At 39.2% G+C, this 27222-nt stretch overlaps 1 protein-coding gene across 38 annotated transcripts in view; it reads left to right on the top strand.

The window, feature by feature from the left end:
• The window catches only part of ZBTB20 (zinc finger and BTB domain containing 20), a 641091-nt gene that overhangs the window by 171243 nt on the left and 442626 nt on the right, over positions 1 to 27222 (top strand). For 18 of the 38 annotated variants that reach the window (XR_014563582.1, XM_083736553.1, XM_083736557.1 and 15 more), the window contains exon 1: positions 3610 to 3956. The exons of 10 other annotated variants lie outside the window; for them this stretch is intronic. The gene's annotated coding sequence lies outside the window, so the exon portion shown is untranslated. Of the gene's footprint in view, positions 1 to 3559; positions 3957 to 27222 lie in introns of those variants that run through there. 10 more of the 38 variants (XM_083736560.1, XM_083736566.1, XM_083736555.1 and 7 more) reach the window with 2 other exon arrangements.

Genomic DNA, 27222 nt, shown 5'->3' with positions numbered 1-27222 from the left:
TTACAGAATTCACAGCTGTAAGATGTAATGACAGCCAGTAGCTTAGAGCCTGAAAAAGAGTTTAGACAAATCCTTGGAGAATACCTCTTTTAATGGCTACAGCCATTCCTAGACGTATTTTCCAATAATTTGTCTAAACTCTTCTTGAAGCCATAAGCTACTGGCTCACACTACATATTATGAATTCTGGCTATATGCAGTCTTCAGGTTTCAGACACAATATGCATCCAAATACTAGTTGTTGGGGGGGGGGGGAGAAATGCAGCAGGACAGGGTATTTGCCTCCGTGTTGTGCTTGTGAGCTTCCTACAAGCACCTGGTTCACCACTGTGGGAAACTGGATGTTGGACTAGATAGGCCTTTGGTCTGATCCAGCAGCGCTTGTTATATCTTCTTACTGGGTTCAATAAAACCAAAGTTTTCTATACTAACTTGAGTGTTACTTAGTGTTGTGATAGGATTGTTAAATTATAGGAATCATTGGAAATGTCTTTATATCAAGGCCATTTTTGCTGCCTTTGTTAGATTTATATTTTCCCATCATGGAACCCAAGACAGTGTATATGTAGTTCCCAGATAGTCACCATCCAGGCACCGACTAGAGTAGACCTTGACTCTAGTCCTCAGGAAGGTGCTTTCAGACTGCACCCTGGGATTACTACAGTAGATAGGTTGTAATGCTTAAAGTTCTAAGTTGTAGTGATGGGGCAAACTCCCTCAATTATGAACAGAATTGGATTTGGACATACAAACTATTTCCCCAAGCTTAAAAAAAATAGCATTGCTTATTCTGAGCTGAATTATGTCGCTGGGAGATGCAAAAGGATCTGATTCCATACCCCAGGCTCTAGAATGAGCCTCCAATTTCCCATCCTACCATCCTGTCTATCTGGCTTGCTGCTCATGGGTCAAGTTGTTGGAAGCAAAGGTCTCTCTTGCCCCTCTCCTTTCTGGGATTGGGTATTGCTGTTATGGCTGTGAGCAAGACACTAGGAGCATTTCCCCATTGCTGTTGATCTGCCACTGCTGGGAAAACAACATATACCTGGTTTATTGCCATAGTAGTGTGTCAGAATACGTAGGGTTGCCGTATTTTAAAAAGTAAAAACCAGGACACCCCGAAAGTTGTTGAGCTTTTCAATTGACTTGCCTAAGATCCAGGACAAAGTGCCGCCTTTCAGAAATTTTCCCCCGGATGATAATTCCGCCTTGAAATCCCAGTAATGTCTGGACATTTGGCAGCCCTAAGAATACAGAGAGGGGAAAGAAACTTCCCTTTCCCCCTTAAATGAAGTGATTGGATCTTATTTTAGGTAATATAGGTTGCTGGCACTTTACAAAGAACGAGAGGACGGGTTCCTACTTCAAAGGATTTATAATCTAATAATAGCCACAAGGGGGACAACAGTGGGAGAGCATGGAGATGGAGGGAGATGTAAACAGGAAAAGATAATATGATTATCATGTTATACTTTGAATATCAGTATTGGCTATGTGCTATTAGCCCTTGGGCAAGTTGCTGCAGCACTGTTCTTCAAGACTGTTTGAAGAGGAGGAGGAAGTTAGAAACCATAGCTTCATCATAAAGCAGATGTGCTGCATACAAAAGGTCACATGTTCAATCCCCAGCAATGCCAGCAAAGGACCTTGTGTGGCAGGGCTCAGCTTACTTCCAGATACCTTGGTGAGCTGCTGCCAGTCAGAGTGGACAGTACTAAGGTAGATGGGTCCAGGGTCTGATGTGGTATAAGGCAGCTCCATATGTTCACAGTTTCAACGTTTGTTCATAGGAATGCGTTTGCAAGTCACACCCGTAAAGAAAGGGAAGGACATACAGCTGTATCTATTTTGAGTGTCTACTTGTGTGTCAGACTTGGATGTGCTATGACACTGAATCCCTGCACTGGATATGCGTAGCTTGAGATATATTATAAGCCATGTTCCTGTTAAGATTTTCAGTATTTCTGTAGAGTACTGGTACCCTTACAAGTATTTTTCTGTTTCTCATCCAAAATTGGTAAAATAATAAAGACCTCCAGAATGCTACAGCCTATCTATCTTCACCTGTAGGAGTAATTTTGTTGGATCAAAAACTCATAAGCCTGTTATTTAGCAAGCTGACTGTGGGAAGGGCTGTAGTTTAGTGGTAGAGCACCTGCTTTTCATGTAGAAGGCCCTAGGTCTAATCCCCAGCATCTTCTGGTGACACCAGGAATGACTCCCTGTCTGAAAACCTGGAGAGCTGCTGGCAGTCAGTGCAGACAGACCATGTTAAGCTAGATGGACTTGGGCTCTGACTTGGTATAAGGCAGCTTCCTTTGTGTGTAATCACAGTCCACATGGATAAATGTACATTAGGACGGTGCCTAGCCTGTTGTAGTAATAGAACTGGGGCTTCTGGGGAAGCCACCTATGGAAGCGATACAGTATGTGTATTTTTCACTACTGTGGCTGTTCTCTATAAGTCTCTGTGCCTACATATTTTTATTTTTACTTATGGTACTGTATTAGAAATTGTGTGTACAGTGGAGTTGAGTGAGCAAGTCTTACAACAAGTTGGAGGGTGCATGTATCATCCAAATATTTTGAACCTGACTTATTTTTTCCTGCAGACTTGAAGCTGATAATGTGTCTCCCGTGAGAAGTAGCCTAGTTGCTCATTTGTGTGTACTTTATAAGCTCACTTATGGTATATATGTATGGTTCTTACCACACATGAAATGTTATATACTCTATCTCTCTCTCTCCCCTCACTGTATATAAAATATTGCTTCTGCAGCTTTAAGATGGGAACATAGAAATTCACTTGAAAGTTGGTCACATAAGATACAAGTTTGTCTGCCTTGTATCTGCTAAGTAAATATACATGTGTATTTTAGATGTGGCATAATGTTTTAAAATCTCATTTTTACTGTTCAATTGCCGTGGTTATTATTTTCTTCTTAATGTATCAGGCTGAGGGTGAACTGAAAGTGCTGCATCTGAGACCTTATACTAGTTTAAATAACCATGTCCTGTTTACAGTTCAAAAAAGGGTTTATTTCTGTCCTTGTAACAGTGTGTACTATGTCCTATAGTACATGTTGCACCTGTTCAGACATAAGTAGAAGACATTATTATAGCTGTTGTGGGGAGAAGATTCCATATATATATATTTGGGAGGGAGGGAATGCTGAAGAAATGGCCTTCCCTTAATTTGTTTACTGGCAACCTCTTCTGCAGCCTTCCTCCTAAGCAAGATCGGTTTTCCCTGCTCCACTATTGTCTGGGGAAATCTATCTTCAGGAGTTGCTTTCTTAAAAAGATCTCATGCCCAATCATCAGAAGGCTTTGTGTGGTTTGCCTGTCAAAAGAGATATGTTTACACTTTCCATGCATGTGTTAAAGCTATCAGGTTACAAAGCAGAGTGGCTGATGCATTTCAGCCTTTCCTGCTAATATACACACCAAAAAAATGTATTTATGATAATTACACGGACTGCCTGGAACAATGCATTCCAACATCCTGTAACATAAATAAGGAAGGTGGGGCCAGCTGACATTAAACGGCTTGTGTGCCAGAAATCCTGATCTCCACTATATATATACCCTTTTCTATTGCACGGTCTCAGTCTGGCAGCGTTGAACCTGTTGCTGCATTAGCCGAGTTGTATTTTGCTAGATAGGGGAAGGAGGGTTGTCTGCTGTCTGGTAGGAGGGCTTTGTCTGTGTGTGCCTTTCTCTCTGTCTCTCACACTCTCGCTTTGCGCTCTCTCTCTCTCGCTCTCTCTCTCTCTCTCTCTCTCTCTCCCTTTCCCGTCTCTGTGGTTTGTAAGGTAGGTTGCAGTGTGTGTATATACACAACATCAAGAGCAGGAAAATGGACTCATTAGGGAGGCAGGCAGTCATTACCATTCACACTGCACTTCCAGGGAGACAGCGACTATGAGGAGACAAACTGAGGACTGGGGAGCAAGGTAGGCCAGTCAACTTTTATAAAAAAAGAAGAGAGAGAGAATATTTTCCTTTCCTTTCCCCACATTCCCCCCCTCCTTCCCTTGACACTTCTGTATTATCTCCTCTCCTCTTGCTGTTTTATTTTAGGGATGCAAGTTTGTGAGACCTATGTGTGAGCAGAAAATTTTGGAACATCTATAGGCCAGCCTCCTTCACAAATGCATCCCCCCTTTCCTCTATACCACTTATTTAAAGATATGCTGCTTTATAATATTTCACTTTAATTACTTTTTATTTTAAATCAGGAAAGGAAACAAATATGTTTGTTTTTCCAACACCGGTTCCAAGTAAATCAATATCTTTCACTCCTTTAAAACAACCCTCTCCGTATGTTAGTGGGTCTCTGCTTTTTCCTTTCTGTTTATGTTCCATCTGTCTGTCCATATATCATGTTCTCCTTGTTTACTGCTAAATGTTGTCTGTGTGTGTTTGTCTCAGTGTTTGCCAATGAGTTTTTAACTGTAATGCCGGTGGCCAGAGATTACAGTTACTGTTCTTTGTTTGGTATCTGTTGTGAGTTTAAAGTCCATATTTTCAATATATGAAAACAAATTGCAACCTGGGAAGCAGGCCGCACTATTTTGAAAGGGATTTTAAAAATATATAAAAATCATTCTTTGGGGATAGATGTTCTCGAATGCAATATTCTACATCTATCTGTTCCCTGCCTGCCAAAAAATATTTTTTTTAAAAAAATATGATTGCTGCTAGTGTGTGAAAGAAGGGAAAAAAGAGAGAGTATAGCTTTTTTCTTTTTTTTTTTAAACTAGACGGGCTACTCTTGAGGAATAAGAATTCAAACTTTCTAAAAGGGAGTTAGTATCCCTGATTTCTTCCAATCCTCTTCCCCCCCTCCACACACACACACACACAGACACACACACATACACGCATATATACACATAACTCTTTTCATCCCACACTCTCTTGAAGTGTTCTTGTGTCTTGCTCTGTGTTGATGCAGGGAGAGGGTCTTTTACAATGTACCAAAATGTCTTGAGAGAGGGTGCTTTATTATTATTTTTTAAAAGACTATTTATTCCTTTTCTCCCATAAGCTGTATATTGTTTCAAGCACTGGAGATGTTTACGAGATTATTTTTATTTTGCCAAGGAACAGACTGTGATGAGTGCCGAAGACCATTTTAAATTGTTTGAGGAGCTTTTCATGATAGTTCTTTCTCTCTCCCCCCCCCCCCCCGCAGTAGCTTTTAAAGGCTGGCCAAGCTGATCCATTTAGAAGGATTTTTTAACCTGAACTCATGTCTGTGCTTCTGCAGAGTAAAACTACAACACTCAGTGGCTATATAAAAAGAAAGCAGGAGAAAGTGGAAGGGAGCTACATAAAATATTGTGGAGAATCCATGAGTAATTACTATGCTATAGAAAATGGATGCTAATCAGTGGAGATCTTTCAACAGTCACAATCCATTAAAAACAAGATTATAAAATAACAAGAGACATACCTTATTTTAAATTGCATTAGGCCTTTCTTGATAACACAAAGGAGGCCTTACAGCTATTTACCTAACCCACCTAGCAGCGTAGAAGAGATTGCTCACATCATTTATTTAATTTATAGTTTCCAGATGATAAAAGTTTTTGATGTTATCAGTGTTGTCCACTTGAAAGCAGCGTGCCAAGTTTTTCTTTTGTTGCTGTTGTTGTTTTTTTAAACTTATAAGCTTCCCATCTCACCAGAGGATATGCTGGACAAGCCATGTTAATTTAAACTACTGCAACAAATGATCCAACAGACTTGGCAAATAAGGCTCCCTCTTGCTATATTGAATTGTTTTCAGCCCCTAATACTTTGATAAACGTGCATTAAAATAAGTTTGTTTGGCAAAATGTTTTATGATGGACTTTTAAGTCCAGTTTTCTGCAGTGTGACACTCCACCCCCAGCAGCCCAAGATGATGTTACTTCGGATAGCAATTCAGTTGCCTCTTTTATCTTCCCTTACTTATTATTTAAGTCAGACACACCAACAGTTGTTTTTAAGCAAGGACATATACTTCTTTTTAAATATATATGAACTAAGCATAAGAATCTGTAGCCTTAAAAGTGTACGTAGTTCCCCTGCCAGGAATTGCAGACCTTGAAACTTTGGTCTAGGCTGGGAGGTAGGAAAACGAGAAGAGCTGTGTGCAAATTATTAAATGCCTCAGAGGGGGAGCAATTTGGTGAACGCTTGGCAAGCTTCAGCAGCAGTGTTCAGCTGCCAGTCACCCCATGTGAAGTGTATGTGTTTTCAGACACCTGATGCTTGCTTTTGAACTAGAATAGTATATATTCCCTTATAGGATACCGCTTTCAATTGCAGGGATCCTTGCAGGTTTATCGTATTTTATTTTATTGTAATATTTCATGAATTTGTGGTATGGAAGGTGTTGTGCCAGCTGTTCTACATCCCCCTTTTTAAAAAAGGGTAAAAATATATTGCTTAATTTTATACGACCCTTGGGTGAGCAAAATATCACATTGCATGGGGCAAATGTGTGTGTGTGTGCTTTTTTCTGAGTTAAAAGAAGAATGTGGATTTTAAAAGAAAAAAATTGTCATTGAAAATATTTGATTTTTTTGGCATAAATTATTTCCCTGCAAAATCTCTCTTAATTAACAGAACTTGTATTGAGCCGTAACTTGTATGGTACTTGGTGGTAACTTGTATTGAGCCGTGAAAAGTAAACTTGAGAAGAAGTAACTGAGTGAGCAGTAATGAATGTTAGTAACGTTGCTGGGCATAATAGGTTGTGCACCTTGCAGTTCTTTGAAACCCCTTTCCATCTAGTAGGAGAACATCCTACAGTAGCATTGGTTTGGTCACAGTATGCTTTATTTTAGCGTTGGAACAGACAGTTATCTAACACACCCACATGAGGAAGTGCTCTGAAGTAGCTATTTCATGCTTTGCCATGCCCTGTAGCTAAAACAATTTGGACTGACTGGTATACATGTATTCTTCGTTAATTCCTTTGAGAGTTTAGTCAGTCCCTACTTGTTAATAGGACCAGAATGTGAAAATACCAAGCAGGCAAATTTGGTAGCAAAATGTCTACTAAACTGAAGTTTGTTTCGGAAATTATTTTCTGCTATATTTGGCTTAAGGGTCACGACCCAAAGTTCATTGACTTCAATGGACTTTGGCTAAAGCCTTTATGGAAGAGAGAAAATCATTCAGGTCCTTTTTACTTGATGAAGTGGGGACAGTTTTCTGATTTATTATAAATATTAAGTTTTCTCTCCTGCAAGAGAAGCATAGATGAATACCTATGAAGCATTAAAGAATAACAACAAAAGCAAGAAACTTAAAGACATTTAGAGTTAGTTTTAACTCCATTTAAAATATCCTTTCTACATCTCTTTAAAAAAAGCCTTAGTAATTTTCAAGGAGAGCTGTTACATGAAACATTCTGCTCAGAAAAAGATGAAAAAAGTGACCTTCTTGATCAGTTTCATCCTTATGTAATTTTATAGGACTTCTCTACGGCAGCACAGCAAAGATACTTGTAGCCGTGAGGAGCTTAAAAAAAACCAAACGGTTCAAGTTTATTCCAAGTTATTTATTTTTTAAAAATATATATTAAACACTTTTAATTTTTTATGTTACAAAAAACAAAACAAAAAAACAAACCCAGCATCTCCTCTGTCTGCATAGTATTGGCAATTCAGTTCCAGTATCAGCAGGGAAACTACCAGTATATGCAAAAGTGAAACTGGCTTCATATAAAATGCATGTCCTGCTCAAGTAAACACAAAGTAAAACAAAAAACAAAAAACAAACCCTAACCAATAAATGATGATGATGATTTAAATATGCTCTCTTCTCTAATAGGCTTTCTTCAATAGCGATGTTATTGTAGTATGATAAAGTAGATCTTGACGCTTTTATGCCATGGTTCCCAGTTACATACTGAGGTAAGAGTTTGTTTCTTCTCAGGTTTGGGACCCATTCAACTTAACTGCAATGTGTCCTGGATAGTCTTGCTTATTTTTCAGTATTCTGAAATTTTTGCTGAAAACTAATGCTTGCTGTTGCTTTTTTTTTTTTTTTTTTAAGGACACATTTTTCTATCCTGTACCACTAGGGCCTGATCCTTTGCTTCCTCATTGTAATCGTGCTTCAGTCTCTAGCACTAATTAATTGAAGTGTTTGTTTTTGCCAGGATTCTAAGAAGGCCAGCAGGGGCTGAGGGTATTGTGAAATAGGTAGAAGGAATTGTGAAAGGAATGGACATATCCAGTTTTCATTAGTCACAGGACGAACAGTATGTAGCTTGGAGCTTTTGAAGGCATAGTTAAGGCATGGGTAGCTTTAAAACATAATGGGTACAAATCTGTATGCCACTGAAATCAAGTAGTGTGACTTGGCTCCTCTTAATTATATTTTATTGCATCCATTGTTGTGTATAAAATAAAATTTAAAGAACAATGGACATCTACTAATTGTATGGCTTTGATTAAATGAGAATGGAAGGAGGCCTGTCTTTTGACATCTCTCTCTCTCTCTCTCTGCTTTGAGTCTGCTGTCTCTCACTTAGTAGTAACCCATATTCAGTTTTTCATAGGGCATATGCTTTTGTTGCTGCTGTCTCTGCTGTACTTGTTCTGCAAATATCATAGACCGTTAAACAGGCATCCTTAATAGCAAATGTGTTCAAATTTAGCTTCGTTTTTTCTTTTAAACGTGTGCGGCAAAAATGATGAAATCAATTCCCACTTTCCCTTCTTGGATACCTTGTTCAAGTTTCAGTTTATTCAATTTGAATTTTTAAAAATTAAGTGATATTAATTCTTCTGAATTGTAAGCAGCGTAAGGATATGCGGTGCATACAGTTTAACCAGTATGGTCAATCTCTACACCATGATCTGGGGAGATCTTGAACATGCCTATTGGCTCCCTCTTCTCCCCCCACCCTATTTGTATAGGAATCTCCCCATCCTACCATAGTTTGCTGCAACCATAGTTATAGTCTTACATCTGATAACTGTGGTTAGAGCTATCTAGGATTTCTCCAAATCATGGTTTGAATCCTTGGTTTTGAGGCAACTGTGATTACCTTGTCTCTAATTGTAGTAGGCCCCAGTTATGACTCGAAACTAAACTATAGTTAAAGCAAACCATGGAATAATAGGTCAAGAATAGGTGTAAGATGAAGGATGTTGATTAAGAAAGTTCTATTATTTGAAGTTTGAAATTGTATGTTTAAATTAAACCATTATGAATGGAAGCTTTTGTTTCACTAAAATGTGAACACTCCACAATCAATGGTTGAGTTTACCTAAATATCATTGTCTGGTTGTATTGAGGTCTCTGTGCCGCTGCTGATAGTGTAGCTCAATCACAATTCTGATACACATTTACAAAAAGTTATTGCATTCCAGTCAGTATTTCCCCCCGCCCTGTTATGTTTAGATTGCAGTTCTTAGCTCATTTACATGGGAGTACAGTAGTACCTCTGGTTACAAACACATTGGGTTACAGACTCTGCTAACCTGGAAGTAGTACCTCGGGTTAAGAACTTTCCCTCAGGATGAGAACAGAAATCACGTGCTGGTGGCACGGCAGCAACAGGAGGTCCCATTAGCTAAAGTGGTACCTCAGGTTAAGAACAGTTTCGGGTTAAGAACAGACCTTTGGAACGAATTAAGTTTGTAAGTCTTGTTGAATCTAGAGGGACTTAACTGAGGTAGCCATTCAGAGGATTGGACAGTCCTGGGTGGAATTTCTTCAACATACATTTTTATTTTTGAGCAGGTTTGTAGTGATAGGTCATTAGCATGATATGACTGAAGGAAGGAACACTGAATACAGATGCTTGCATTTCACAGTATCCAGGCTATTTATAACCCCTGAAACTAATTGATTACTGACATTGTGTTTTTCTCTAGTTTAAAAAAGCACCCCCTCTAGATACAGGTCTTTGAGAAACTTTGTTGTTTTCAAATTCCAGGCAGACTTATAAATGTGCTATCAAGATAGGATTGAAAACTTTGGGCGAAGTTCCCACACTTATATTGTTTGCTTTGGTTTATAAGAGACAGTATAGGGGCCACTATATTAAAAAACAACAGATAATGGTGTACTGTTGTCTGATAAGCTGCAGGTGTCTTAGGAAGGAGATGGGATTTGAGTAGAAAAGCCTGGAGCTGATAAAATATGGGAGAATGGAAAGGTTTTGTTTTGTTAAATCTAAGGCAGTGTTTGTACTGGTGCAAATCTACAGATTTGCTCCAATTATACATTTGATTCAGCTGCAGAGCTGGTCTATGTCCATCTGCTCTGCAGCATGACCAAACATAACTTGTGACTCAGTGGGAGCATTCAGTCAAGAGTGCTTTTGATGTGAGGTTGTCCTTTACTATGCTATTCCTGTTTTTGAGGTCCCCTTAATCTCACTTCAACAGAGACATCTCTGTGGCGCAATGAGTCAGTACATCTCACTGTTCACCAGAAGGTTGGTGGTTCAAGCCCACCCAGGGATGGCTGTAGGCAGGATTCTTGCACTGCAGGGAGTTGTACTAGATAACCCTCAAGGTCCCTTTCTAATTATGCAGTTCTATGATGCTATGAAATATGTGCTTGTTTTGAAAATTGCTAACCAGCAAGAAGGAAGTGTTAATGGAGCATGTTAGCTAGATCGGGAACAAAACAGAAGCTCTCTTCAGACATTCAGCAAACATTTGAGGGCTTAAATTGTGGAGGGGCTGTGCACTCCCCACCCTCAATGTTCCTGTTTCTACCCCTGTCCTTTCCTACATTGATTGAGATGGCCTAGACTGGGATTCTTGCATTGTTTGGTTGAATACGTTTAGATTCCCCTCAGTGATTGAGATTGTGCAGGATTCCATATTGTAGGAAGGATTCTGAGTGGGTTCAGCTGAAAGCTCTTCAACTTTCCAGCTGCAACATGCAAAGTTTGGAGCTAGAACCAGTGGGGACAGGACCTTTAGGGACAGGTCCTTCACATGAAGCCCCAGGCTGCCTCCTCAGTTTATACCCGTATGTGTTCTTCAACACCTGAGCAATTCATGAGCAACAGGCTTAAAGGACACTTGATAGCCAAAAGGGGTGTAAGTGCTGCAACCTTGTATGTTCTAGTACAAAAAGTGAAATACTGTGGTGGAACCAAGATTAGTTATACCACAACTGGAGATGGTGTGACTTCAAAAGGCAGAAAAGATGAGGAACCAGCGTTAGAAATGTATAATTGTGTACAGTACTGCAAGAAACTGAAGCCAGGGCCTCTCAATATTTCCCTCATTCAGTTTTCATTCCGATCTGTAGGGATTATTATTTATTGATAATTTATACTCACTTAAAATATATAATTGTATTACACTTAAGTATTATACATTACACAGTAAAAAAACCACAACCCAACCCTAAACAGATCTGTTGCTTGCCAGTGCTATAAAAACATTGACCCAAAGTGTGGCTCCTCATGGAGCTTCATATTTTTAAACAGGTTAACAACAAATCACAGAAGACATCTGTGAACACAGGTGACTTATAATTTGATTGTGAATTTGCTGGGCATCAAAAGATAGTAAAGAAAGCACGAGACAGATATTGCTTAGGAGGGATACAAGGTACAGCTATAGAAAAGCTGCTCTCTATCTGTCTACCTAATGTCTGATTGTATTTTCTGGTCCCAGGTAGCTTAAAACTGGAGTGGGGAATCTTTTCAGCCCAAGGGCTTCATTTCCTTCTGGCCAAACTTCAGAGGCCCACAAAAGTGGGCAGAGCAACTAACATCAATGTTACCTTTGTTCAACAGGCTAGTTTCTTGCTGGCTACATAAGTGTTGGAGTCTCTTCTCACCCTTGAGTAGTTTGAATTCTCTATTTTGTTCCCCCGCAGCAGGATCTTCTGTCACTAAGCTTGAAGTTATAGGTGTCCTCCCCCCTTTCTTTCTTGTGTATTTGTTACTTCACTTGCCTTAGATTAGATATCTGGGACATTTTGGCGCTGAATGCATTATAATAATACAGCAATTGGCATCTGCCCCACCATCACTGCCCCCATGCAGTATTGCATGAAGCCAAAGGACTTATCAACATTTTGCTTTCTGCATCTGAGATCTGACTTGCACTGGACTCGTAAAGTCATAAAAGAACATTCTGTATTTCTACAGAACTGCTGGCTAGAGTTAACTATGCAAGAATGCTTTAGGATTTTTTTCTCCACTCCCTTGGTTGGTTGCTAAAATATTATTTCCTATGGGCAATGTCGTCTCTCACTTCCCATTTGCATGTCTGACATCACGGAGATGCAATCTTCCAAGCTAATGGTGTATTGAATTGTCTCCACTCCTATGGCAGGTTTCCCAAAATAAATGGGCGATGGAGAATGAGCTCTTTCGCTTTGGTGTTTCTGGAGGTCACAATAGAGTTTGGTGCATGTTAGGCCAGTTGTTGTTGTTTTCTGCCTGGAAACAGAGGATTTGGCATCAAGGGTTCCTGAATTTGGCACCTGTACTGCCATAATCCTGACAATAAGTACTGTTAGAACCAATAGAAACCTGTTTCAAAAGTCCAGTTGGTGCTGACTCATGAACGAACTGTATGAGGTCCAAGCAGCTTGTTTCATAACTTCCAACATTTCATTTTTAAAAATCAAGCCAGAGCTGCCAAATTTTTAAGGTTTCAAATCTCGCTCCAATTGGACAGAAAGTGGGTTGTTGTTTTTTTCAAAAAAAGAAGATGCTGACATTTCCTAAAAACGCGGGTTCTTTCTGCGCCATACAGACTTTAAACCATTTGTCCTATGAGCCAGTACAGTTCGGCCTGAAATGTTTCACTGCTGTGAAAGCAGCTGCTCCTGCCTAGTTCAGAAGTCTGGAGTATATTTTTCACATTCTGTTCTGCTAAACCATACTGATTATTTAAGAATGTGTTTAAGAATATATTTATCTGAATGTAAGGATTTGTTAAATTTTCCTGTAATCTTCCACTAAAGCATTTTGTTTTTCTTGCCACGGTGTTCATTGGTAATAAATCTGGTGTGTTTCCCCCCCTGGTAGCTTTTGTTGCATGTTTTTTTAAAAAATTAATCCTTTTGCTCTTCTGACAACCAAATCCATAATAATCTACATGAAAACTAGCTCTCAGTTGTTTCAAAGGAACTTGCTTACAAGTATGCCTACTTACCATCAAGGTATAAAACAGGTGAGCTGTTACAAATTTGAAATGGTGTATGGCTGCCCTGGGCAACCATATGAGATTGGTGATGCCACCTTGGTGGGCTGTATTCCCCTATCTGCACAGCACTGAAACTGAACTGATGATTCTGGAAACTCGAACTGGCTGGCTGGTTCCTGGATGTCAGGAGAAGCAACTTATTTCTCGTGGAAATAGAATACTTGCTCCTCTTTCATTCCTCTGCCTCAGCCAACTACTTATTAATTGGGAATAATATTTTTTAATGTGCCATACAAATTCCATACTAAATATACACACACGGCAAAAGATGTTGTATTTGCAGGGGTCAACAAACTTTTTCAGCAGGGGGCCGGTCCACTGTCCCTCAGACCTTGTAGGGGGCCAGACTATATTTTGGGGGGGAAATGAACGGATTATATGCCCCACAAATAACCCAGAGATGCATTTTAAATAAAAGCACACATTCTTCTCATGTAAAAACACCAGGCAGGCCCCACAAATAACCCAGAGATGCATTTTAAATAAAAGGAGACATTCTACTCATGTAAAAACACGCTGATTCCCGGACCATCCGCGGGATGGATGAAGAAGGCGATTGGGCTGGATCCGGCCCCTGGGCCTTAGTTTGCCTACCCATGGTTTATTGTATTGAAAGTCTCCTAGGGTAAGTTGCACCTTCTACTGTACTTGTAATTTGCTAATCATGAACAAGGTGTTCTGTTGTCCCTGGGAAGAGTATAGAGGGGAGTTAACTTCAGAGAGGGAGGTCTGCTGCCGGAGATTGTCCCTGGATGGCAGCAGAGCTTTCCAATACAATCACTCCTATCCGTGCTCTGTTACTAAGGGATGTACAGTGGTGCATTGGGCTGGATCAGGGAAGGCCTTGGACGCGTATGATCCAGAATATTCGCCTTCACTAAACATGCCCAAGACAAGGTGTGTGGGGAGAAGCCACAGGAGCTTTGTAGCTGGCTTCATTATTTTCACTTCCATTAGTATCAAATAAAAAGAAAACAAGTCACCACCCCTCACCTTCTGCCCTGGCTGGCACAAGCCTGGAAAAAGTCAGGATGTGACAGTTCCTCTACCATAAGCTCTGCACCTCCATATGATAGTTTTCTGAGGCTATAATTCAAGACGAAAGAAAATACTACATAAAACTGGCCATTTATTCCTGTCTTGTGCTTATAGTGTTTTAACTAGTTTCTTACAAATCTATAAGAATATCTGTCTTCATAATTGTTGAGGTGCTGAAAGAATATTTTGATATGGTACTTTGAATGGATGATGGAACGAACAAACGAACGAATAAATGAATGGATAAATAAATAAATAAATAAATAAATGTATATTTATTTATTGAAGATCCATCCCTGTTTGCATGCTTGTTGACACACTGGACAAATCCCAGAGGGTGACGAAAGATTTACCATTGTCAAAGCCGTACTGATACTTTATCAACAAGGCTTGTTCTTCAAAGTGTTTAAAAATTATGCCATTAACAATAGTTACCATCAGTTTATGCGGAACAGATATAAAGCTGACAGGTCTGTAATTTTCTACTAAAACATGCACCAATTATCTTTTAAAACAATAGTATTGTGTTGGCCACTATCCAGATTTTTGCAAAAGGGCAGATTTTAGTGACAAGTTACATATTTTATTGGAATAGTCTTGCAATTTCACATTTGAGATCTGTAAGAACTTTTTGGTGAATGCCATCTGGCCTGAGTGATTTGTATTTTTTTTTTGTCAGTTAGTTTGAAGACTAATTCTTTTTTTAACTGTGTACTGTACCTTCTTTACTAAACTTCCTTGCATTCAACCAACAGACTAAGAAGCATATCTGAGGAGGGTTTCAGCTAGTGCTGTGTGTGAGTCTTCTCATGTATACTTTAATGTTTTTAGCCAGCTTCAGTATTGACAGGTTGAATATGGCAAAGGTTCTCAAAGTTTAGGAGAAATAGAATTCTTTTCTCAGACTAATAGGTAAGCTCTTTTACTCATTCTTCAACTTGTATATTATAATTATCAGCTGATTGATTGCCTATTTATAGATTATGATAATGCAAACCTGAAGTTTTCTTTTTAATTGGCAGCAGATTTGATTACAGGTGTTAGTTAATACAACCTAGAAATGTAGGCATGCTGTAACTTTAATATGACTTTTGAGGTCTGCTCTGAGGACTTCGGACAAAAATGAGAGTATAAGTCTAATAAAAAAAATTGAACCTCTTTTCAGATGTCTTGGAGAAGAGAAAAATAACAGCAGAAGGATACTTTTTATCAACTTTTTAATGCTCTGTAATAAGTTAACTATTCAATGTCTGATTTTAATTAGAATTACAAGCTTGAAAGCAATGATTATTTATAAGAAAAAAATGTGTGGTTTTTTCAGAATTTTTGCATTTAAGTGGATGTTTCAAAAGAACATTTGTGTAGAAAAAGTAAGGATTGAAAACTTTACTACCCGTACAAAAAAAGAGCAGGCAGATTTCTTCTGTGGTTTCTCTTCATGAAGGAAAAGCAGGATCAATTTTTAAAAATGAAAACAATGCTGTTACAAATTGATGGATAGAAAAATGATATGTAAAAAAATATGAATTAGAATTCTCATTTTACAAATACAAAGAGCAATCTGTTGTAAATGAGGCAAAGTTTTAATCAATTTTACTGCTAGAGCTTTCATTGCAGATAAAAATTCACCCACTGATTGTCAGTAGGGCTGAGAGTGAAGGTCATACGGCTATGCAGCCTGCCAAATTTGAAGAAGAAACAACTTACATGGCTTTCGCTTACAAAGCTAGCAGATTTTTGCGTTTCTTTGTGGAACCTCTATGGCGTTCCTTCCAACAATAAAAACCACCAGCATATGAAGTTGATGGCTCATTTCAAATCAACATCAGTATATCTTTTAAACCTTGATCTTCCACAGTAATGATGAGATTTGTACTTGTTCATTTTAAGCTATTTTTGTCTCTGGTGTGCTACTTAAATAGGGATTATCTGTTTTCCAATTCCCATAGCAATGAAAAGGGAAAAAAACCCTGGAATTGGTGTTAAATAGTTATGTATAAAAGTATGAACTATCACAAACTTTAAGGGGAACTTTCCCAGTTTTGAGATGTTGGAAATATATAACTGTAATAGGCAAGCAGTCAACAAATAATTAGCCCTAGCTTCTGTTAAAGAAATATTGACCCTTCTTAGACCCGTTTTTGATTGGTTAGATCTTCCACATTCTTAAACAAGAAAGGGCCAGAGCAGCATTTGAAAATGGAGACCTCTTATCAGCTGAGCCAGAGAATGGAACAAGATAGATAACTGGATATGTCCGTGTTGATGCAACAGGAGTAGCTGCCCATAACAACTGAACTTACACTTCTACAGCAGTGTTTAACCAGGAATCTCAGAATACTTTATGAGTATCAATCGCTTTAGTCTTTTTCAATTTCTCTGCTAGATGGAAGGATATAATCTTACAAAAGGAAAAACCTTATATGGAACCGATAGTTTACCAGACAGCAGTTCACTAAAGGATAGACAGGAATTGCACATCACAACACAGAAACTGTGACACGAAACTTTGCAGTCCTTTTTCATTTTAGGCATATGTATATTTCTCAGACTTTACAGATCAATTCTAATTGGAAGCAAGTTCCATTCAGTTTGTTGAGATTTATTTACATCCAAGTAAGTTTGCTTGGGATTGCAGCCTCTTAATGACTTGCTAGAATGTTCAGTACTTTATTCTTTTAATAGAGTGCTGATTTTCTCCAGGCTGTTTTTCTGCTTGTAGTGTAAAAAACAAAAACAAAAACCACGTTCAGTGTATTTAGCATAACTTTTCCAACCATCCTTTGAAGTTATTCATTTGGCTTTCCTACAATCATAATTGCCTACTGGACTGCAGAGCAGGTTTTGAGACCTTTATGCCAAGAAGAGAATTCTACAGAGAGCTGGTCCAATCCTTCTTTTCCTGTTCTTTGATAACAAAGGATGGAAAGTCTGACTGGACTGTATGGAAGCCGATTGTGGCTATGCTTATTTTAATGAAAGAAAAGTAACACTGTGCCTTCTTGCATTTAAGAGTATGGGGCCTAAATGTGCTGTTCTCCATTCACTAGGTAGATGTAGCTGTCGCTCATTTCAAAGAAAATAAGAGAACCAAAGAATTTTCTAGGCAACATACTGAGAGGTTTTCTTTGCTTGTCTGTGTTGAATTATCAATGGAGAATGACCATATGCAAGTAGTAATAGAGGGCATACAAGGAATGGACTGGACAGGGAGATGTATCACTTAAGCAGCTACAACAGGCACTACTGATTAAAAACAACAACTGGAAGGAAAATGTTCACACGCATGCATGCACCCGCACCCACCCACATGTAGGGTTTATTTCTACATTAGAGATCACTGACCCTCTCTACTCATTCCCACTCCTCAAAATATCTGGGAGATGCAGACCTCCCATTTACTATTATTATTAAAAAATTGTATACCACTCTATACCTACATATCTCAGACTACTTCCAGCCATTACCTTATTTTTCATTAGGGACTGTGCCTGTTACTGGGCCTTGTTCAAATACCCATTTGAGACCAAACAGGAAGAAACAGTTATTGGTGTTCCCCATGTGTTCAAATGGACATGAATTGCTACCCTTGGATGTGTTGAATGCTACAACCATTTTCAGGAATGACTTTTTGTTTGAAGGATTATGAAACACATTATATTTACTTAAACTTGCTTTTAATATGTATTCTCCACTTTTTAGTAATTGTCAAGTTTGTAAAAGCTAGGATGAAAGTTGTTAAACATTCTCGTTTTATTAGCTTCTGCAATGGATGCAGATGTTATAGGTGGACTGGTTGCTCACTGAATCTGATTTATGTTGTGTTCAGCAGTATACCTTCTGGAAAGATAAAGAGCAATGGAATATCTTCAGTAGTCATTTATATTCCTTTTATTTTACTTTAGTTTGCATTTAAGATGTGTCCATGTGATTGTTCAGAATAGTGATAGATATACAGCCAATGCATTTTTACACATTGCAGACAATTGCAAAATGTGACTTTTTTAGACCAACCTGTACAACCATTGATTATCTGAGTGTGAACCCAGGTCTCTTGGATCCAAATGCATCACCCAGTTTGAACAACAGTAGCTCTATGTATTGAATCTATTGAACTATATGGGTGTGTGTATATGCATTATATCAGAAGTATATATTTAATTCTAACATCCAGTTTTAGGCATCACTTGAACTAAGTACACTGAACGTACAAAAGTGTACATTGAATTATATTTGGGGAAAATAACTAGCTTGACTTTCATAGCTGCTATATATAATTGGAAAGTCAGTTGCCTAATTATGAGATTGGATGAAGGTCTCGCAAGGATTCCAGGAATTGGAAACTTCAAAGCTGAGGCTGGGATTTAGCCCGATGAGCTACAGTAGACTATGTGCATTCAAACCTTGGATATCTTTTTTAGGCATAGAAGGGAACTAAGGTGTGCCATATCAATCCACACATCTGGCATTTGTTGTTAAGCCTGTAGATTGGCTGGTCCTGGTATAAATACTAGTAGCCAGGCCTTTTCCAACACTGCATTCTGCTTGCTACACTTTTGGCTTCTCCAATTTTCAGTTCAGACCACTGATCTCAGGAGCCCTCAGCTGGATTGCACACCCTTCAGTTCTGGATACTGACTACTTGCATCCTGGCCTTATGCCAAGGAATAAAAAATAATTTGGAGGTGGTTTTCTTGAATGCTTGCTCAAAGCCATAGAACTGATGGTAGCTTCATAACCTAGATGTCATATGTGATATCCCTAAACTGTAACTTTGAGACAACATTTCTTCAAAAATATTGAAACTCAGTTAATTACTGAAAATTAAGTTTATTTTCTAATTTAAAAGGCAAATTCTCTTCATTCCTGTGGCTACATATTACAGTGGCAGCACTTGGTGGTATTTTGGAGAAATTTGTTGGTGTAATGTGTGTGACTTGGGGATGCGGGTGGCGCTGTGGGTTAAACCACAGAGCCTAGGACTTGCCGATCAGAAGGTCGGTGGTTCGAATCCCCGTGACGGGGTGATCTCCCGTTGCTCGGTCCCTGCTCCTACCAACCTAGCAGTTTGAAAGCATGTCAAAGTGCAAGTAGATAAATAGGTACCGCTCAGGCGGGAAGGTAAACGGCATTTCCGTGCGCTGTTCTGGTTCGCCAGAAGCGGCTTAGTCATGCTGGCCACATGACCCGGAATCTGTACGCTGGCTCCCTTGGCCCATAAAGTGAGATGAGCGCCGCAACCCCAGAGTTGGTCACGACTGGACCTAATGGTCAGGGTCCCTTTACCTTTATTAATGTGTGTGACTTGAGTGCCAGATTTTCCCATGGTATAATGTTGCTGCAAATCTGCAAATCTGGAGCTTGCAAACATAAGCCCCAAGTGTGTTAGAGCTGTTATTATAGCCCTTCTGTGTTGGAGGTGCTATTATGATACAGATGCAGTCCAATTTTGAGATCATACAAATCTGTGGAACTGAAAAATAAGTACGAGCCTTCTATTGATGTCTATAAAAATTCAGCTTTCAGCAGGGTAGCATGTCCTTAAGCCTTTTGAATAGTATATGGAGATATTATTATTATTATTAGAAGTATTATAGCCAAGTGGAAAAAGTAGGGTTTCTTTGAATTGTGGGAGAACATATGCAGAGTGGCTTAGGGTTAAGGACACTTCAAATGCTAGAAGTTGGTACACAACAAGCTGTTACATTTTTTTCTTGTACTCTCTAACACCAAAATAGTTGCTACATGTGCTTGTTGAGAAACTCATTTGTCCACTGTTTACATACAGTTGAATATAAAGATACACCGTATCTGCAATTCTTGGGAGGTAAAAGAAGGTTCAATACATTACCTTGTTCATTACCATGTGATTATACGCACAGGGGTTAAGGGTGCATGGTGCATGGCATGGTTTGTGCAGAAAATCACCACAAGTTGCTGATTTTGAAGATGACTTCAGAAAGAGAACCACTAATAAATAATAATAATCTTGCTGATAACATGATGTTGATATATAGTTTAGGTAGGGATATTTGGTTTCCAGCTCACCTAATCCTTTCTATTGACTGGTAACTGTTTTTCATTTCTGGAATTCAAACCACTGTTAATGCACAATTTTCAGTTCACATCTTCCCTTTCCTTTCAGGTTACTAGTATAAATATCCATTGGTAATCTGTGGGGAGGTGCAGAAACAAGGCAAAAGCTGAAAGCTGGCAAATTGTGTAGAAGTCATTTAAGCAATCAGTTTCAGAATATTTCCAAGGAAGCCAAAAGGCAGACTGACCACATTGTGGGACAGAGCCATCCCATGGAAAAATAATGGAATAGATGACATCCTCTTACCCTCGTCATGTTCTTGAATGACTGCAATATAAATCTAACAAGAATCCACTCTAGTTCCCCCTCTTTGCTTGAAGGGAAAGTTACATGTCATATCAAAATGTAATTTTGCTTGTAAATATGTATTTCGGGAGAGGGTTGCCTCTTTTTCTTATTATCAACTGGTAAGATATTTATCCCTTAATCTGCCATGTTGTTTCTCTGTCACTGTATGTGTGTGAGTGTGATGCTTGTCTGTTTGCCAGATTTTTCTTTGTCTTTATCAATTTATCATGGCACTCATTTGTGAGAAAACAGGATATTGGCTGTGTTGCATTTTAAAAAATGCTTCTTTAAAAATGTGTGCCTTTTGCAGATTTTGGCGGCTTAAATTTGCACTCTTAGAGGTGTCAGGCTGTGTGTGTTGTTGTTTTTTAAAAAAGCTTTTGCATCAGGAAGTGTCGGGATGATTTTTTTGTGTATGTTTGTCTGTCCATCTGTCTGCTGGTCTTTATTAAGCTGTGCAGCGAGACAGCAGGTTACTATCTGTGTGTGCGTGAAATTAGCTAATTGGTGTTAGCAGCAATATTTTCACATGTTTTATAAGCAAAGTGCAGCAAGGTATATAAATGTAGATATGATCCAGACACACACACACACATACACGTACGCAAGCCTGTCGCTGCTCATGCATAGATGCTCAGAAGTAATTAATGTTAATAAGATTTTAATGTGCTTGTGAGATCATAATGAGGAGAAATGAATGCTCTGATTAGAAAAAGGTAACTGTGAGTGTGTTTTGGATTAGACAAGATTTCCTTTTTTTCTTTTTAATAAACTGCAATTTTAGAACTTGTTTGTGATTGCATCAATCAGTTTTTATTTTCAAATTAGAGGTCTGTTTAGCCATTTTAATGATTAGCCAAATAAATGGGTAAACCCTTGATGATAAAGAACCATGCAGATTTCTTCATTTGTAAAGGAGTGCTTCTATAGGGGCTGGGCTTCCTTGTTGTTTTTGTCATATATGTTCCTTATTGCCTTTTTAAACCTCTTCATAAGCTGCTCCCAGAAATAGAGTTCATTTTTATAAATGTAGATACAGTCCATATCTATCACAGAAGAGTAATCAGCCATTGAGACTATTGTGCAAAAAGGGATTCCTGTCCCTTAGTCAAGTGCATTGTGTGTTGACCCCCCCCCTTTAATTAGATAGCCAAATACATACTGACTGTTTCCTCACCAATTGGAATATTTCTTTGTGATCTGAAGTAACAACGTTTTAAAGGTAACATTCCCTTGTGTTTCTGGACTTGGGTACCATGTGGTCATGAAGCAAACTTTAGGGGTCTTTCCCCCAGCCTATATCCACCATAGATTGCCTTTCATTTCCATGGTTGTTTTATAACAAAAAGCTACTGACTTCTAGTCTCATGGAAACACATCCGATTAAAACGCAAACAGACAATTTCAATATTTTGTTATTATAATACTTATGTTGTTTTACTGCTTTAATTTCTATGCTGTTAGCTGCTTCGTGTTTTGTAGTGAATGAAAAGGATAGAAATTTAGAAAAGATTTTTTTTAATGATCCAAGATCTATTTTTATGATATGAATAAAATTATCTTGTGCATTTATGCTGTCTGACACGTGTTGCATTAGTTCTGGACAACTCTATCCTTTTGAGTCTGGCTTTTGGCCTGGGTCGAATATTGGATTAGTCACTGTGATGAGCAACATTTCCTGGGAAATGGGTGAGGGGATAGTCCCACTCTATTGACTCTGTTTGACCTCTCAGTGGCTTTTTTGATATCATGGATCATCAAACTTTGGTACAAAGTCCTGGCAAGTGTGCAAGTGACTGCCATCATATTCAAAAGCCATTGCTGGCAGAATGTAGTGGATCCACACCACTAAAGCCTCTGTCGCAGATTGTAACTGATTCCGGACAAGGTACTGAAGATGGTTCTCAACTATTTGGTGGCTGTAGCTCTCATTTGTTTGGAGGCCTGCCCTTCTAGAGTTGAGGCTTGGAGCACATGGTTTATAGTTCTGTGGTCAACTTCACACTATTTGCCCATGGTTTCTGTTTCTCTTGTGATATTCTGGGTTGAAATAGAATTAGGAGATGGTTGCTATCAAGCAGTAAAAATGTGAGCAGAAACTTTTAATTACGAAGTACCCCAAAGCATTTTTCATGCAGTGTAAATACACTATATGTACATGTTGCCACTCCACATGTTGGTGGTGGGCCGTGACGGGACATTCGGCCCCCAGGCACTGCCCTAGGATGCTGTCTGCTCGTTCTAGCCTGACAACAAATGGTATTCAGATGTTATTATCCCATTGGTGCTCTGTGCAACAGACCTTTCCGTCATTCACATTGCCATTGTAACAGATAACTGTTGTGTATCAGGGTATGAAGGTTTGTGCTGGCATGGGTATCTTTTCAGTGCTCAAAATTCCCATGTGATTGTTGTGCAGATTGTCCATATTCTTTTTCTATGTTTGTGTACTGTAGCATTTTTGCTTGGTGCCACGACTACATATCTACCAATATTGGCTGTCTCTGAATAATGGATCTGAACTATTCTGGGGTACTAACTTGACATCCTGAATTGGCTAGCATTGCTGGCACAAGGCAACCAGTTCTGTACTTTGCTGGTGCAGCACTATTTTTTTCTCTGAGCTGAATATTTATTTGCTTGATTCAGGTCTTTTAGACATTGGAATAATATTACTCAGTTTCTCTGTATAGTCTCCTCTATACTGATTAACAAGAAATCCTTGACTTGAAAACTTGCATTTATTATTGAGATAATATTTTAAAATCATGGGAAGCTTGAGGAAGAAGGCCAGTTACTACTATTTTCATGGTTTTAACTACTTTTCTCCCTTACAGCAGCCCTGTTTCTGAAAACTACCTTATAGGATACCTAAGACGTGAAGTGAGAACAAAATAATGCAAAGCCATGATGGCCAGTTACTGATCTAGAAATGTAAAAATGGCCAAGTAATTAAGACATTGGGTGATTGCCAGCCTAGTTACAGAGCAGACCCATTGAAATCAGTGGTGTTGAATAGGATTTACTTGGATATCACCAAATCTTGCTAATTTCTCATCATTTCTTAGAATTAAAACCTTTGCTTTGTCTGCAATACAGTGTATGGAAGCAATAAATTAAGCAATAATTTAAATCATGTGAGTACTAATAAACTTTGCATTTCTGCATTAGACTGCTAAGTAATATATTGCAAAATATAACTAGATTTCTAAGTATAAGTTCTTAGGACAGGCATTTCCCTTTGAATTCATTTGAATTTACATCTATGAAGCATGGATTCCCCCCCCCCCCACAGACGTTACTCCAGCATACAGCACTTCTGCTTATTTTCCGAATCCAATGAGATGAGAACCAGCTGTGTGCAGGACTTCAGCCACATGCTGTAACCAGTTGTTGCAGTCCAGATGTTGCTGGACTGCAACACCCACGATCCATATTCAAGCTGGCTGGGGCTAATCCAAGTTGGAGTCCATGTTCCCCATCCTTGCCACAAGTTCCCCATCTTTGCACTAAACGATACATTTTCTAAATCTGGGTTTAAATAATTCTTAATGAGTTAACACAATTGAGGCAAAACATTCCACTCTATGAAAAGCACCCTCAATTGACATTCATTTCAATACAGTATGTACTTATAAAAACTGCTTGGGGCAGAAACCAACTTAGAAACATTTACCCTGTACTGGAATGCCTTTTTCAAAATGGTGCCTTCTGTGAAATGTATGTGCATTATAATAATAATAATAAATTGTCTTCAAAATTATTATTTTTGTTATCTACAAATATATGCATATTTAATCAGTTATAACTAATTTGGCCGACTAAGATTTCCTGAACTGGATGGCAGCCCTAGTATATTCTCCTCTGAAGCACAAGAGAACTTTAGAGAGGAAAGACTTAACTGAAACCAGTCTTCTTCATCCAGTAGTCCTTCAAATGTTGCTGGAATTCAACTCTCAATAGCCCAGCCAGCATAGGTAATAGTCAAGGATGATGGGAATTGTAGTCCAACAACATCTGAAGGACACTCGCTTAGGGGAAACTTAATTAAATGGGATGGAAACTGGAACTCCCAATATGAATGGAACGTGATAGGCTTTGATCAGGCTTAGCCAATGTGGTACCATCAGCCTCAGCCACCATGACTAGTAGTTAGGGATAATCAGAAGTGGAATCCAAAACATTTGGAGTGCATCATGTTGGTTACCACTGTTTTAGTCTTGGTAAAGGTAAAGGTAAAGGTACCCCTGCCCGTACGGGCCAGTCTTGACAGACTCTGGGGTTGTGCGCCCATCTCACTTAAGAGGCCAGGGGCCAGCACTGTCTGGAGACACTTCCGGGTCACGTGGCCAGCGTGACATCGCTGCTCTGGCGAGCCAGAGCCACACACGGAAACGCCGTTTACCTTCCCGCTGGTAAGCGGTCCCTATTTATCTACTTGCACCCGGAGGTGCTTTCGAACTGCTAGGTTGGCAGGCGCTGGGACCGAGCAGCGGGAGCGCACCCCGCCGCAGGGATTCGAACCGCCGACCTTTCGATCGGCAAGTCCTAGGCGCTGAGGCTTTAACCCACAGCGCCACCTGCGTCCCTAGTCTCTGACAGTCAGCCAAAATGGAGATTTCGGGAACTAGAACAGGTATGAATAAGTATATGTGCAAGAAAAGGTCTATATCAATGAGGTAAAATGTATTTAAGTATTGGGACAAAGAAGCCTTTTCTCCTTTTAATTACAGGTGTAAAAAAAAAAGAGAGAACATATATTTTTAAAATATATATATATATTCTTTAGAGAGGTGGTTGGACTAGGAGGTGATTGATGTTCTTTTCCATTCCAGATTGCACTACATGAGGTAGCTTGGTATACAGCAGATTAACTTTGTGATTGTGTGTACCAGCCAGTCTTTCGAAGAGAATCTTGTAAATCATGTTTGTTTCTGCGTGGAAAGTCCAGGAAGGACTGGGTAAAGTACTGATTGTGGCATGTATTAAACAGAGTGTTTGCAATGTGGTTGAAAGGAAGCATATCCACTGTGGTTAGTTTGTGTTCTATGTAGAGTCTTTGCCTATACTCAAACACCTTTTTAACGTTTGCTTTTGTAAATTTGCATTATAGAGACCTAGTTATTCATCTTCTGTCTCAGTAGAATGCTTCTCTTACTAACTAAGGATGTCAGTCTGTGTGCACCAGCCAGTCTTTTGAGGAGAATCTTTCCCATACTTGCTGGCACACCCCTCTGGCACGCATGGGCAACTGTAGGCTCAACTCTGTAGAATAAGGATTCTTTTATCCCTTTGTCTGACACATTTCGTTTTATGAGTTTGGATAATCCTGTTCTGCAAAAGCAGGCATTGTTATTTTCAATAAACAGCCTGGATTCACCAGAGCGAGTGTTGTAGATAGAAGTACAAGGTTTTAGGGCTAGTGCCTCTGTGCTGAGTTTGTACAGCTTTGTCACCTTGGTGGTGGCTGAGAGGTTCAGAAAGAGCAAACAATATTTTTAAAAGAAATCCTTTTTTGTTGTTGTTGTTATACTGTACTGAAGTTTTCTTTACTTTGTTTTTTGAGTCTGATTTTAAAAAGATTTAGCCATGTTTGTGCATCCTATCTTGGCCCGGATAACCAGGGTTATATCAATTATGCAACCATGGTTCTATATAGTATTCATATAGCTATGAGAGGGCATATGTCAATTGCTCCCTACTAGTGTGTGTGTGTGTGTGTGTGTGTGTGTGTGTGTGTGTGTACACACATTTATGATGCATTTGCATTTTCTTTCAATGGACAGAGCAGGGCCCACAGTAGTACTGCAGTAAAAAATTGCTAGTGTGGTTTAGAAACTGTTTTCTAGGGCGGTTGGTTTAGCCAACTTTGTGCAGAAGCAGTCTACTGTATAGGGATAAACAAGGTAAGAACTGCTAAAACATACAACCTTTCCCCCCCAAAGAAGATAGCAGTAAGGCAGCAGTTCCAAAACAAGTTTAATATGAAGTTGGGGGTCCTTTGTTGTTTCCTGGAAAGCCTGCCAGGCCTTCCTATTAAGGCAGCTCCTAAGTGAGTAGAGTGCCTCAAAATGGACCGCTGACAAATTCAAATGTGTCAGACATGCGTCCTGGGACCAAATAAACCTAGTAATTGGGCTGGTGCGTTCTTCCAGGGCATCTCTTCATACAGCATATTACAGTAATTTGATATCTTAATTATTGGGTCCATATATAAGACAGCAGCCAGATCCTTTGCACTCTTGAATTATTTGTTTATTTGCTACATTTGCTACATTAGTATATCAGCAGGTCCACTACTACTACCGTGTCAGGTTTCTGCGCTGCTCCAGGGCCTGAAGTGTGCTTGGATGAAGACTCAGAGGAAGTAGCTTTAGAGCTACTGCCAGAATGCCCAGCTAGCTGGATGTGAAGCTACTGTGGAGGAGAGGGTGCATGGAAGTGCATGGAAGCACTTTCTCAGTCCGGGCCTGGCTATGTAAGCTGCTTAGTCGCTGAAATAACTGCCCTCATCAAAGGGAAAACATACATACCGGTACTTTATGGCTTGCGATTAAACTACACTTTCCTAATTGTGAACTATTAAGAAGCTATAGT

Source organism: Podarcis gaigeae (assembly GCF_964106915.1).
Source record: "Podarcis gaigeae genome assembly, chromosome: 4".
NCBI lineage: Eukaryota > Metazoa > Chordata > Lepidosauria > Squamata > Lacertidae > Podarcis > Podarcis gaigeae.
This window is presented reverse-complemented; position numbering and strand designations above follow the sequence as displayed.